The sequence below is a fragment of the Pezoporus occidentalis genome, unplaced genomic scaffold (assembly GCF_034315485.1).
Source record: "Pezoporus occidentalis ecotype Australia unplaced genomic scaffold, CSIRO_AGI_Poc_V1 ctg135, whole genome shotgun sequence".
Classification (NCBI taxonomy): domain Eukaryota; kingdom Metazoa; phylum Chordata; class Aves; order Psittaciformes; family Psittacidae; genus Pezoporus; species Pezoporus occidentalis.
This window is the reverse complement of record NW_026913157.1, coordinates 4,273,126-4,288,050: the sequence shown is the minus strand read 5'-3', so window position 1 is coordinate 4,288,050 and position 14,925 is coordinate 4,273,126. Positions and strand designations below refer to the sequence as shown.

The window sequence follows — 14,925 nt, the reverse complement described above, 5'->3', positions numbered from 1 at the left end:
ATTTTGATAACTTTTATCTGCTGCTTTTCTCTATGAGCGCTTTCTTCTCAACAGAAAGCTTCACTGATAAAACCTCCCAACTGCATTGACAGTCTTACAGCTGAGGGCAAGATGGAGCACCGAAGTGTTCCCAAAGTCACCAGCAGTATTCATCACACATACCTCAGCCTATTACACTCCCAGATTGTTGCAGATTACATGTGAGTACACAAACATGTGAGACACACTCAGCAAGACACACTGTCTAGAGAATTCGAGAACAAGCTGCATGTGCAATTCCCTCTTCCACAGCTGCTCCCAGAGTCTCTGTTGCATTAAAGGAGGAGATCCAGTTCTCCTGGAAGATCAGTGTGTAGGGCAATAAAATCATGAATATTTACCAGGCACATGAATATCAAATCTGAGAACAGAAAGCTCTTCAGGGCAGTTGTATTCTGCTCCAGATCACACTTCACTTCAATGAGTCCCAGGCATTCTGGTACAGAAATAGCACTTTCTGTTCTTGTAGTCTTAGAACTCCTTTTGGACTACAAGTTGCAGATTTGCTCCCGAAGACGGATGAAGGAACATTTCAATCCCACACAGTGTTTTAGGTACTGAGACGCTGCAGGCAAAAGAAACTCTTCCATGTTTTTCACAAAGCACTTTCCATGGATTAGAACTAGCAGTAGACAGCAAGGACAGATGTGAAACTGAGTAACTTGGCTCTCCACCCAATGTACTGTTATTTTCTGATAGGACAAATCTTGCTAGGAAATGGTAAACAGAATCATAGAATCATTTAGGTTGGAAAAAGACCTTTAAAATAATCGTGTCCAACTGTTACAGTTGCACTGCAAAGTCCACCACTAAACCATGTCCTGAAGTGCCACACCTACACAAATCCCCCCAAGTATGGTGACTCAACCACTTCCCTGGGCAGCCTGTTCCAAGACTTGACAACCCTTTAGGTAAAGAAGTCTTTCCTAATATCCAATCTAAACCTTCCTCGATGCAATCTGAGGCCCTTTCCTCTTATCCTATTGCTTGTTACCCAGGCAAAGAGAACAATACCTACCTCATTACAACCTCCTTTCAGGGAGTTGCAGGCAATGATAAGGTCTCCCCTGAGCCTCCTTTTCTCCAGACTAAACAACCCCAGTTCCCTCAACTGCTCCTGGTAAGACTTGTGCTCAAGGCCCTTCACCAGCTTCATTGCTGCTTCTGTTTTGGTAAAGGACAAACACAGCTACATCTCATTCAAGTGAGAGACTGCTTTTTTAAAAAATATGCCATTTACTGCATTAAGAGATGCTTGTCATTCCCAAAATTATACAGGCAAAGTGTGTAAGGATTATGGAACACAATATTAAAAAACAAGTAAAAAAAAAAAGAAACCTCACCTCTGTTTACTGCACTGAGATAGACGCACTGCCTTGCCCATTCTTTCAGCCTGTGTACTAATCTACTGTTGCCAAGTACTGTAGCAGAGGAAACCAAAGCAGAGTTATTTTAACCAGCAGCTCCCAAAGTGATGCAGGATCATAACACAGGTTCACATCCAGGTCCAGTCCAGGATGTCTGCAACCTCCTGTACCTGACAGATCTGTACTACAGGATACCTGTCTGATTTACAGAAGGTTTTTCAGCTTGGACAGCCAGACCCAGAAAAGAAAAAGTGTGAGCAACCCAGCAAGAAAAAAAACAGGCAAGGCTGAAAATTAAGAGCATACCCATGGGGGTAACTCTTCAGGAATGGCAACTCATGTGGAAGAAGTTGTTCTTTCACTTGCCCCAGGGCTGTAGCAGTCCTCAGAACAAGATGGGAGATATTAGTGGCTGCCTCAGTAAAAGCAAAACTGCCACTTCCTGGAACACCAGGATAGAAAGGAATTCTACCCCTTCCAAGTCCCTGTTATTCTGGAAGATTCACCTGGTCATGTACCTCTTTACCAACAAATGGCAGCATCTTTCAACTGTTACCGCATCCAACCAAAAAAAATTCAGAACTTCAAGATAAACATTTCCATGGTCAAAGTCCCAGCCATATAGCACGTAATCCAAGAGGAGATCTTAATCAAAACCTCTTATTTGCTTCTCTGCGAAATCAGTCTTTCCAGATACTGTATTCACTGTCATCAGGCCAATTCTGTGATTTTATCAGTATCACTGAATATTACAGTCTGTTTCTAGGAAAACAAGTATCTTCTACACAGGAGCAAGCTAGAATAACAGCTCCTGTACCTTGCCCTGAAAAGACTTAATTAAGGTGATTTGGCTAGCATAGATTTGGTTTGACATTTGAACAAGGGATATGAAAAATTTCATGTTATAAAAACCCAACAAGCAGGAGTGTCCACCTTGACTATTAATGATGGCTTCATGCCCAGAGGCTCAACACAATCTTACTGCTCTAATATTCCATGAGAAGAGCCTCAGCTAGAAAACAATGGCAAAGAGCATTGCCTGCCTATGACTGGAGACTCTCAGCTTCTGCACATCAGGTTCTAGAAGCGAATAACCCTGACATTTCCCAGTGGTTTCATGACTGCGAAAGTGGCTGTGCTCTTCAGTTCTCCACCTTCCCCAGTCTCTTCCAATAAAGATACTCATCAGCCGACAACCCATGTGGTCACCTGTCCAGAAGGTTTCAGATTCACCAGTGAACACAGAAGGAAGGGAAGCTGCCTGCTGAAGTCCTGGATTCAAGTCTGAACATGTAGTTAAACAGTATAAAAACAAAACAGTGCGACCAAGGGACAGTACCCAAAGTATAAACTTATTAGAGAAGGCAAAACAAAACAAGGAGCTCTGTAAATATGGGAACAAATATAGCCGTGTATTCACACTGCCCAAATTTTACTCACATGCAATGTTTCAGCAGTTCTGAGTGAGGCATTATTTTAGGTATCTTTCAAAGATAACCTCTTGACTCATTTTACAGCTTTTATGACTAGAAGAAGCATGCAACCTACAAAGAACCATGCATGACAAATTCCAAAAGGGCAGTTCAGAAGTACTTTGGGAGACACAGTTCCCAAGGTAGCTAACTATCATATCAGCCAGTCTCCAGAAGTGTATTTTAAATGGTTCCTGAGAACAAAAGTTCACTCTGGAAGGACTCTTCTGGCCCAATTTAAGATCAGATCAAGGTATGTTAATTAATAATCTTCCTTAAAACTTGAGACAAAGTTTAAAAAATACACAGAGTTTCTCCAACACTGCAATCCCCAACAGGCTATAAGCTCTCTGCTACTTGCTCTTAACATCTTCCTTTTTTACCATTCTACTTGAAACAAGGAGGCACAAAAGTACAAAATGTAATCAGTTCTAAGTAAGGTTACGTTTGATGGCTTTGTAATGGAAAATAACTGCGGTGCTTGAAGGTAGTTGACATAGTTTCAGGCCCTGAGGACCTCAGTACAAAAGGTGTGAGAAAAGCAGAATAGAAAAACAGGACCTGGGGATGGGGAGTATCTGGGACTAGCAGATGGTCCAGGGTGGGCAAAGATAAACTAACTGGTAAGTAAAAGGACAGGATGATTGCTATGCTTGAGGTGTTAATAAACACATTAAGCTGGTGTAAGCATCTACTGGGGAGTATCCTGGACTAGCAGATGTCCAGGATGAGAGCAGTTAAACTAACTGGTAAGTAGAAGGCCAGGATGATTGCTATGTCTGTAATGTTAATTAAGCTTGTTGGGAAAAGTAAACGACCCTGAAAGACCACCATCACGTTTTTGTATGCATGCCAGAAACTTTCTGGAAAATGATGTAATATGCTCAGTGGCCATATAAGGATGACCTGTATAGCAGTTCGGGGACACACGTTAGGAGGAGCTATCCCCCGTGTCTCCCGGCGCAGCAATAAAGAACTTGAAACTCTGTTGGCGAGTTTGTTCCTGGAGTTTTCTCCGAATCACAACTTTAGTGGCTCAATATTGGATTCCCAGAGGGTTTTGGTTTTTTTTTCTTTAATTCAAACTCAGATCTCTGCAACAGGATCCCAATTCCAAATTAGGGATCCCACTAAGTAATGCAGAAGCAATTACAGTCAGAGACCAATCAAGCTCTACCTCCCAACAGACAAAAGAACACTTTAAGATGGCAACAATATGCTGGTGTGATATTTAAAGTTATTCATGACGCACGACTCTAAGCCATAGGAAGGTTTTTTGGCTATTGCAATTTGTTCCAAGCCACTTCAGATAACACATGGGATAATACAGCTCTGATTGGCCAATAACCAGCAGGTCAAGTGTCAGAAGCACTGATTCTCACCTTTTAATTACACAACAGAGAAACGCAAGTTGAGTACTCCTTCCAGCTGCATGCCAACAGCACACAGCCCACCTCAGCTCTAATCTTAAAATACAGTGAACCCTGGAGAGCAAAAGACATCAGAAGACAACATAAATTAAATAAACCTTGAGGACATTACAAAGTAGTGATGGATTTCACTGTAAGGTATCAAGGGAAGAAAAGCATTTGGGGAAATTACTCTGGGAAGAACTGACATACAAAGAGAAGAATTTAAATTCCATCAGCCCTCTCCCCAGCAGAACAAGTTTAGGCCACGTTTTTATATAACAGGATGCTGGAAGAGTTCACAAATGCCTGGAGGAGGGGAGAGAAACAAAAAAAACCCTGTGGTTTGTGGCATGCTTTTTACCTTTGTGTAGGCCTTCCCTGTGAGCTGCTCAGAGAAAGGAAACCAACAGAGCCTCATAGCATGCAAAAGGGGTTTGATGTGGACAAGCTCAAGCCACACTGCCCATCAGTACCTGAGCAAAAAAAAAACCTGCATCACTCCAGTAAAGTCTACCCGGTATGTTGCTGCTATTTCTGCACAGAGGCGACAGTGATGGTTCACTGTGGGCTCAGTGCCTGCCAAAGCACAAGTAAAGGGGTCATGAAGCAAAAGTATGAAACACAACAAGGCTTTGATTGTGTTCTGTGAGGGAAATGTAGAATCACGTATCTACTACAACTATACTTCGTGCATATACTTCTCAGTAAAGCTATTAACAATAACATTAGAATGAGCATACACCTTTAGAGCTGTGAATCAGTTGAGGGAAAAGCATGTTCCCTAGTACCACACCTTCCCAGTGTTGTTATCGTTGGGATACCCAGAGGCAGGATGCACATTCAACACAGGAGTCCCATTCCAGTACCCAGTTTAATAAAAACATAAGGAGGACTTAGACCATAAGTGAATGTTTCAGCTTTTTCAGATACTTTTTTTTTTTGCTTTAAGAAATAATTTTGTTGGTGCTAAAGTACCAGCACAGGTTGCCCAGAGATGTGGTAGATGTGCCATCCTTGTAGGTACTCAAGGCCAGGCTGGATGTGGTCCTGGACAACCTGATCTAGTTGAAGATGTCCCTCCTCATTCCAGGAAGCCTGGACTAGATGAGCTTTGAAGGCTCCTTCTAATCCAAACCATTCTAGGAAGATCTTTACACTGTCCTCTACAGGAAGGAAAAAAAAAAAAAGCAAGCCTTTGCATGAACACCCTTGAATTTGTAAGTCATTCACACTGGGTTGTTGGGTTTGTTGGTTTTTTTCCCCATATAATCATAGAATGGTTTGCACTGGAAAAGACCTCAAGATCATTTAGTGCCAGCCCCCTGCTATGGACAGGGACGCTTCACACTAGACTGTGCCACCCAAGGCTCTGTCCAACCTGACCTTGAACACTGCCAGGGATGGAGCATTTACCATTTCTCTGGGCAAACTGTTCCAGGGCCTCACCACCCTCACAGTAAAGAACTTCTTTCATATGAAGATAGGCTTAGAAAGCTGGGGCTGTTCAGCCTGAAGAAGAGAAGGCTGTGTAGAGACCTCACAGCAGCCCTTCAGTATCTGAAGGGGGCCTATAGGGATGCTGAGGAGGGACTCTTCATTAGGGACTGTAGTGACAGGACAAGGGGCAATGGGTTAAAACTTAAACAGGGAAAGTTTAGATTGGATATAAGGAAGAAATTCTTTACTGTGAGGGTGGTGAGGCACTGCAATGGGATGACCACGGAAGCTGTGAATGCTCCATCCCTGACAGTATTCCAGGCCAGACTGGACAGAGCCTTGGGTGACATGGTTTAGTGGAAGGTGTCCCTGCCCATGGCAGGGGGGTTGGAACTAGATAATCTTAAGATCCTTTCCAACTCTAACTATTCTAATTCTGTATCAATGGGACATGACTCTTACGGGGACATAACAATATATATATGGGATATATCAATGGGATATAACTCTAAATATTCAATGCTATATCCTGTATCTAATCCTATATATATTCTGATCCTACATCAATGGAGGCCAGGTTTTGACTAGAAGTGTGAATTATACAATAAGAGGATCCCATTAATATTGATTTGTTTAAACCACCATGAACACAGCTAAAGAACTGCAGTCTAAGGAACAATTTATGTGGTAAATTACAAGAACTGAGGTGTTCAGTGCTGTTACTTGAAAGCAGTTAGTTTTTCTGATTTTATGACATATGTAGGTAGGCCACAGAGATGCTGACATGAGCAGAAAAAACAATTTGATAATGAAAGACCTTACTGTAAGTTTTTTCAGGATCTTATTTCAACTCAGCTGAGAACAGTGTAACAAAAGTTGACTCAGCTCAAATCAAGCCTGGACTGTTAAAGTCTACAAGCCAAGCAGGTTTGGTGTTGGTCTGGGTTTTTTTAATTCTATCAAAACTTTCTGTAGGGCAATTACTTCACCTCTTAGAAAAATGTACGTTCTGCTGAGCTTGTTTTGCAGTTCACTCGGTGAAAAGTATTTTTCCCTGTGCTAACAGGACAGCCTAGAAAAGAAAGTCTCAATTAGCAAACCAGTGAGCATGATGAAGGCTGGTGAGCCTCCTATTAAGATTCAAGAGATCTGGACAGCAAATTTACACTGGATTAAGCTGGGCTTTATTTTTTAAACAAAAAGACAGCACATTCGCCTGAATAATTCTGCATAGCAGGGCTGGAACAGCTATTTGATATTAACCTCCCCTGTTATGGCTAAGTACTTAATTATAGCAACATAACTAGCTGAGTTCTCTAGAAGAGAATCAAAACTCCCAAGAATCAAATAAGGAAACTAGAAGTCTTTCCACAGAGCAGCACAGTTCTACCACTAACCACAAAACATTAAAATACTTCAGGCATGTAGAGAAACCATGAATACTTGTTACACTGAATACTACCTGTTTGTCACCTCAGCAGTTCTTACTGTTTCAGGCAAAGATGCAAATAAAAAATGCTATTTCCTCTCCAGCAAGATTAATGTTTGTTTGTCCCGGTGTTGTTACCTGGCAAGAGATACTAATCTCCTTGCTACCTGGAAAGACCATTAGTTTTAAGCCATGGCACTGACAATCAGACATAAACCACACATTTTTAGCAAAGGCAAGATTTTAGCCATTACAACCAAGTAATGCACTCTAACGCAAACATGTGAAATCTAAGCTCAGAAGGCTGTAAGAGCTGCAAGATACACTTATTCAAAGGCAAAAAAATAAAACCCAGGCACTATACCCCCCCTGAAAACAGACACCTCTCTAACTACTGAAGGAAATTCCTCAGCTCAAGCTGCAACATTTGGACACCACATGCCAAGACACTGTTTATGAATGCCACCTCAGCTCAGGAGTAGAACAGTACAGGTTTTCATCTACTGTCTTGATGAAGAGAGGTCACAATTCATGCTACAAGCTGATACCTAGAGAAGGCGGGAGCTCTGCTCCTCATCTAACACGCAATTACTGATAAACTGAACATCCAGAAAATAAAGAGTACCCCATGGAGATAAAAAAATGATCAGCTGACAGAACTGAAATTACTTAGTGCCACTGCAATCAACTGTACACATCTTAAAACTAAATTAGTCAGAAGAGCAAAAAAAAACATTTTGAGGCAATATTTAAAATAAAAATACAATTATTTTGCCTTGGGTGAAATGATGACCTTTTATTAACCCAATTCTTTGGGGCTTATTATCAGGAAGAGAAACTGCAAAGCTTTTTCAAAAGTCAGCATACATTTTCAAGTCCAAAACCAACAGAGTCCATCGAAAGGTGCTCACATCCAGCAAAGCTCCACTGTAAAGAACATTAAGACATTGTCTCTATGCCGGGAAATACGACAGCACATAATTTATCTAGAATTCTCTCTCTTCAAATCATCCAGTTCCAACCATGACAACCTGAAGCAATACCAGGGCTAGAGAGGTCTCCTTTCATCCAGAACTAGGGAGGAGAGGATGGAAGTGGGGAAACACAACCTACCTGTACCTGTCTCTGCTGTAACAACCCGCGGAGTCCTTGCTTTCCAAATACATTCACCCACCTCACTCAGTAAACCACCTTCCCAAAAACAGAGCTCTATGTAACACAGCTTTCTCAGTTCATCCCAAGCCATCCCTAGACTGTGCAGCCTGCATTAAACTACTTTTCCACTTGTATTCCCATTCCTTTCCTCCTCAGTATTCAGAGCTGCAGCAGGCCACCAGTGCCAACTCACCAGAGGAAGCAGGCTTGTAAAATAATCCCTTTTATTAAGCCAAACATCCCAAGCCAAGGCAATGCATAACCAGCTACCACAAGCATCAGCCTGCCAAAAACAGCACAAAACACAAAAATCCAAACCCACCCCTGAGAAAAAAAAAACACAAAAGAAACTCTTTCAGATAAAAACAGAGACTGTTAAGATCAGTAAGGATATGGAGAACCAAGAACCTGTGCTTAACATGCTGTTCACAAGACAGTAAATCCAAAATCTAGCAGGAGAGACACCACTGTACCCTCTAATCAGCTCACATGTGACGTTAGTAAGATTAAAAGGGTACTTTTAAATACTGCTATATCCTGAGATGAAGCCAAAGGCTGATTCCAAAGGAAGTAAGCCAAACAGAAAATGGACTTTTAAAGTGTATTTGCAATTTTACAGTAAGACTTAACTACAACAGCCAGGAGGAAACTGGGCTTACATTATCTCAACACAAGGAAAAACAAGAACTTTAGAACAAAAATGTGCTAATCTCAGTTAAGAAGCCAAGCCTCAGGAGAAAAGGCTTCAGGAAGTGTTACAGCCTTGTCACCACCATTTTCTTTTGTTATTGCTTAAATATTTTTCAAAACTTTAATAATCTTAATCCCTTCCTCCTTGGTCCAACCATTCCCTTCCATTGACTTTAACAGAATCATCTTACATTTTATTAATTTCTGAAGCAGGCAGGAGCAGTCTTGACCATTCAAGTCAATGTGCCTCTGCCACAGAAAAATGTAGTTCTTAATTAAATTCCATTTGTGATAGAATGGTATCCCAAAATTTCTAATACAGATGCATAGGCTTCAACTTTGTATATATAGAGTCCAGCATCCAGTTACAGCCCAATAATTAACTCAATCTCTCAAAAGTGCAACAAATTTTTAGTTTAAGTCAGCTCAACTTCAACTATAGGTAAGAATTCTGCTTTTTATTAGCCTTCAGAATGTCAGAGACCTTGACCTCCCATGCCTGGGAAGGTGCCTTTGAATCCCCACCAAGTCAATACCCCTTAGGAAAAAAAGAGTGTAAGCAAAGCCCTTGGCAAGGCTTACAGGTACATTTTCCAGGTTTCTGATCAATGCTTAAAAAAAAAAAAAATCCCTTTTTGTGTTGGTATCTGAACTAGATGATAATGCTCTAAGAGCATGACTAGAATATCAACTGCCTACTCCTTTGCAATAGTAGTTACAGAACCAGAACAGACTCCGTCCCACAACTATGTACTTACTACCCTGAGAAACAGGCTGCTCCTATTCAAACCGGCTCACCTGAAAGCCAAGGAGAATTGGAGCTTTTGTGGGACACAACCAAGCCATCCTGGCACAGGTAGCCCAGAGAATCTGTGGCTGCCTCATCCCCGGGCAGTGTTCAAGGCCAGCATGGGCAGGGCTTGGAGCAACCTCATCTAGTGGAAGGTGTCCCTGCCCATCACAGGGGGTTAGAACTGGATGACCTTTAGCTTTCCTTCCAACCCAAACCAGCCTGTGATTCCGTGACAAGCACTGAGGGAGATGGGCCAGCTCAGTAAACAGTCGTCTTCACTATCTGCGTTTCTTAAAAACTAGACTACCCATTGCTATGTTTAATCCACAGTCCTCAATTACTTACAGCTCTGAACAGGTAAACAGTCATTTGCTGCCACAACCCAGACAGCTCAAAAATGGTACTTTAAGTACCCGCCTCCACTTGGGCATGGGAAAGCTGTGAGTGATGGAAATAACATGAATGTATGCTCAAATATGACATAATGTTGCCTGCTCAAGCAAGGCAAAACCTTCACCCTTCAGCTCAATAAATTATAGATATAAAAGAGGAGACAAAACAAATTGAGCTACCATGACAGATCACACTTACCCAAATTAGTGCAACCAAATAACTTCATGGAAGCCTTAACATTTCCAGTTTCTTTTCCAAGAAAGTAGAGAAGCTATTGAAAAAGCACAGGGACTGCACACACACGACCTTTCAGAGATGAAGACTCCAAGCATGTGTTACCATCTAGTTTCTCTTTTCCATCGATAATCTTAAAAACGGAGTAATTTCACTGGCGCTATTTTATCAGGAGCTCAGGTACATAGAAAGTGAGGAATAAACATTTATGTGGAAGAAACATGCCAATTCCCAACCCATCAAATGTTACATGCTTTCTAGTCTATGTATCCCCCTCAAATGAATTTTCTGGCCTTTTATGGGCCAGAGTATGGGTCTGAAATAACAGGAAAAAACCTCATCTTTAAATACAAGGTTAATTTGTTTTGTTCTTAACCCAATGCTCAACGTGAAGAGAGCCTTAATTTGCCTAGAAAGCAGGGCAATCAGGCTGAATTATACCATCCCTGCCACAAAGGTGCTACCAAAGAAATGCAACCACTGAGGAAGAAAGCAGCAGGATGCCAAAACTTTGATCTCAAATCCCAGCTTAACCATGACCGTTTTGATCTTAGAAAAATCATTTAGCCTACAATACCTCAGCGCTGTATGGATGGATATAATGCTTTAAGTATTACCTATTCTTTGTAAGTCCAATGCAAGTGAAGCTCAGCAATTACAAAATCAAGTTAATTCACTGATTAATCGAACCCAAGGTATGCTTTAAGAGTAAAATTATACTCTGCTAGTAAGCCAGGTGAGCTTGCCAAAGCTACAATGGTTAAGGTATTTTCATATCGGCTCATGTTTCCTACCTCAAATTCAACAACTCAGTCACGCTTTCAACACAAATCATCATTCAGCACGCAACATTTTTACCTAGCAAATATATTAATATTTCATGGGTTTATTTATACAACAACCCCCGCAAAAACTAGCTTAATAGGCAGCCCATTAAAAGTACTTAAAGGCTGCAGTTCATGTTGAGTGAAATGCAAGCTTTGAAGTCTCTCTAGAAACAGGTTAGCAACCAGCATCGTTTCAGAAAAAAGCACTTCAAAACACATTTTTGGAAACCAGAGCAGACACCACCCCGTGCTACTCTTTTTATAGCTTGGCATGGAGTTATCTAGATAACAATTAAAATGTTGATGGCAAGATTTAAGTGGCTCAAAACAGCAACATATCAAGTAATTTTATCTAGAAGGAAATTAATTTCTCAGGAAAATGCACCAAAACACATGACTGATTCTATTTTCTGATTATAGTCATAGAATCCCAGACTTATTTGGATTGGAAATGACCTTAAAGTTCATATAGCTTCCCACCCCCTGCCATGTGCAATCTTCCACTGGACAAGGTTGCTCCAAGCCCTATCCAACTTGGCCCTGGTTGATGGTTGCCAGGGATAAAGCAATTACCGCTTCTCTGGGCAACCTGTTCCAGTGCCTCACCACTCACATAGTAAAAACTTCCTTGAATCTAACCTGGACTTCCCCTGTGTAAGTTTAAAGCCATCACCCCTTGCCCTACCACTACAGTCCCTGATGAAGAGTTCCTCTTCAGAATCCTTGTAGGCCCGCTTCAGATACTGGAAGGCTGCTATGAGGTCTTCACACGGCCTTCTCTTCTCCAGGCTGAACAGCCTCAACTTTCTCAGCCTGTCTTCATACAGGAGGTGCTCCAGCTCCTGACTGTCCCCGCGGCCTCCTCTGAATCATTTAAGCTGGCTAGCTCTGACCACTATCTCCACGAACTACAGAGTATCCTTCTAATGGGAAAGCAGAAAAGCACAACTGCCCCATGACTTCTACCTTCCAACGTGTAGAACAACCTGAAATGCAGAAGAGTGCCATACCTACAGGAGCAGGCTGTGCTAGGTCAAGCAAGCTATTCACTGACTTGATGCAAAATCAGTGACAGTGTTTGATACCAGTTGGAAGGGATGATATATTTTTTTTAAGAATTCTAAAAACATGCAGTGCTTAAATATTGGAGTGGTTGTACTTTAAATTGACAGTCTACAAGTAATCTCTTAAAACCAGACATTTAATTATTTTGGGTTTGGGTTTCTTTTTGGTTTGGGGCATGTGTGTTTGCTTTGTTTTTTTTTACATTTTTTGTTTCCAACTCTTCTTTACTGAATATTTGTGTTAAACAGCTTCTCTCAACATTCACCCTACAAGCTAGGCTCCTGTACCCATCAACCACAAACTCCATACTCCTGTTCCTTCAGATTTAGAACTACCAAGCAAAAGCGAAGACTTGTTCAGCAGTTGCTACACTAACAAATCAGCAGATACTGAATAATGTGATCACATTCACACTGGCTAACAAAATAAGCATCTCTTTTCTCCATACTTTATGGCTCCAAAAGGAAGGTTTCAAGTAGTTGTTTCCCCTGGCTATTCCCCACCCATTTTAAAATGCAATTGTCACTTTTTTGGTATTGTCCAAAAAAAGCTGGCAGATGCTCTAGGGTCAAAATGAAAAGATAGTATCTGTTACCATCGTTTGTATGTCACCCATTTCCTCTGCTGTCACCACCAATGCAAAGGAAACATCTGATCCTCTTCCCTATCACCCAATGTGCCACCCAATGTTTAAAACACCATTTTACCTAAAATATCACAAGTTAAATAGTAGGGATACACGAAAGTCAATTATTATAATTAACTGCACAGAGCAGCACTCTGAGAAGTCATCTTTACATCAGGAAGCACCCATCACATCTGTGGTATGGCAGGTGACTTGCTGAGTCTAAGACCAGGTGACAGTGCTCTTTACAGGCTGACAAACAAATAAGGCTGCAGACAGGCACTTTTGGAAAGAAAACTCAATATGAAACCACCCCAACATGACCTACTTACGCCTGGGACCTCACCCCAGGAAAAAGATCCCCCTTTGGCACTGGATATCAGACAGCATTAAAGCTAGACAAGACCAACAGCCACCAAACTCCAGACATCAAGGCAGGCTTTGAAAGGGTAAAAGGAAAACCACAAGTCAGCCACAGCATTCAAAAGACAGTGGAACTCTCATGAGATATGCAGAACCAACATAAGGGCTTATACTTGCTGAAAATAAAGTGGGATGCAAAGCATCCCTTCATCTTCTCCCTGCACACCCATGCCCCACTCTGTGTTTATCTCATTAAAATAACTATTCCAGCAGAAAGCTGAGACACAAGACAATAAAAAAGTCCACCTCACAAAAATGGCAGAAAACCCAATAAGCACTTGAACTGTGAAAAGAGAAGGGAGGGCCCACACAACTGGAAATATAAAATAAGAAGAGCTTGCCTTTTTGGCAGGCTGGTGGCTCACAAGCCACCGCCTCTGGGCACAGCTTCCAAGACTCTCTCAGGACTGGAAGGTGCCTCCCTGGCAGGGAATCCCAAAGGTCCCAAGGAGGTGGAAAAAACAGGAATGGACAAGTTATTCTTAGAGCAAATATTAGAGCATTTTATAAGCCTGACAGATGATGCATCAGTACTCATTTATAACATCTAAGTGTTTTACTAAACTGCTTGCCCTCAATTAAAACATTAAGTTAGATAAAAAACTAAGTTATTTGTGGATTTTAAGCCATGTAGCCACTAACACTTACTGGTTCAACACTCCCCTTGATGACAGCAACCATTAAGTCACTGCCATCTGCCGTCTCTACAACGGATGAGAAATGAGTACAGATTTTTCCTGACCACAATGCCACTTGGGAAAACACCATGAGAACTAACCCAGCCTGACATTCCTGGACTTTACAATAGAGAAGACAAGAATTAAACAGATCTCAACACTAAAACAGCTCACAAATGATACTTCCCTCAAAAGGCTTCTTCAAATTCAGCAAGAACCATTAGGGAATTAATGAAACGTGGGGCTACAGAAAGACTCTGAGCTGGCATCACGTTTTTCTACCTGAGTTAGACTCAAACCACACAGGGCAGATGCCTGGGAACAATGCGAACTGCCCAGATAACCTCCCGAAATGTACTAAGCCAGGTCTAATACCTGTATATCTAGTTTAATGTACACACAAGCACTGGGAACCAACCACCTCTGCAGCTGAGCTCTGGGTGGAGGTGCAGATCTGAACCTGAAGAAGCTAGTCCTCTCGGGTCACCACCGCCACCAGGGAAGCACCTTTCCTCAGCAGTGTACAGCTGCCCTCCCCAGACCTCCAAGAGCAAACATGGTTTGCATTGGAAAGGACCTCAAAGCTCATCCAGTTCCAGCCCCCTGCCATGGGCAGGGACATCTTCCACTAGACCAGGTTGTTCAAAGCCCCATCCAGCCCGGCCTTGGCTGGAATAACCCTCAAACGAAGCCATCCCGGACCTACCCCGCGGGGGGCGCTACGGAGGCGGCCGCGCAGTCTAGAGGTGCCCGTGGAGCGGCCGCGGGCAGAGAGCGGCTCCGTTCGCAGCGCCGCCGCCCTCCCGCCGAACCGGCAGCCTCACACGAAGCTCCGCAGCGGTGGGGCCACAGGGCGGGAAGCGCGGCCAGCGCCGTCCGGCATACAA

The 14,925-nt window shown here is 42.3% G+C and overlaps 1 protein-coding gene across 1 annotated transcript in view; it reads right to left on the bottom strand.

Annotated features, from left to right (window-relative positions):
- Window positions 1-14,925, bottom strand: part of GLG1 (golgi glycoprotein 1) — a 93,348-nt gene that overhangs the window by 77,894 nt on the left and 529 nt on the right. The window lies entirely within an intron of this gene.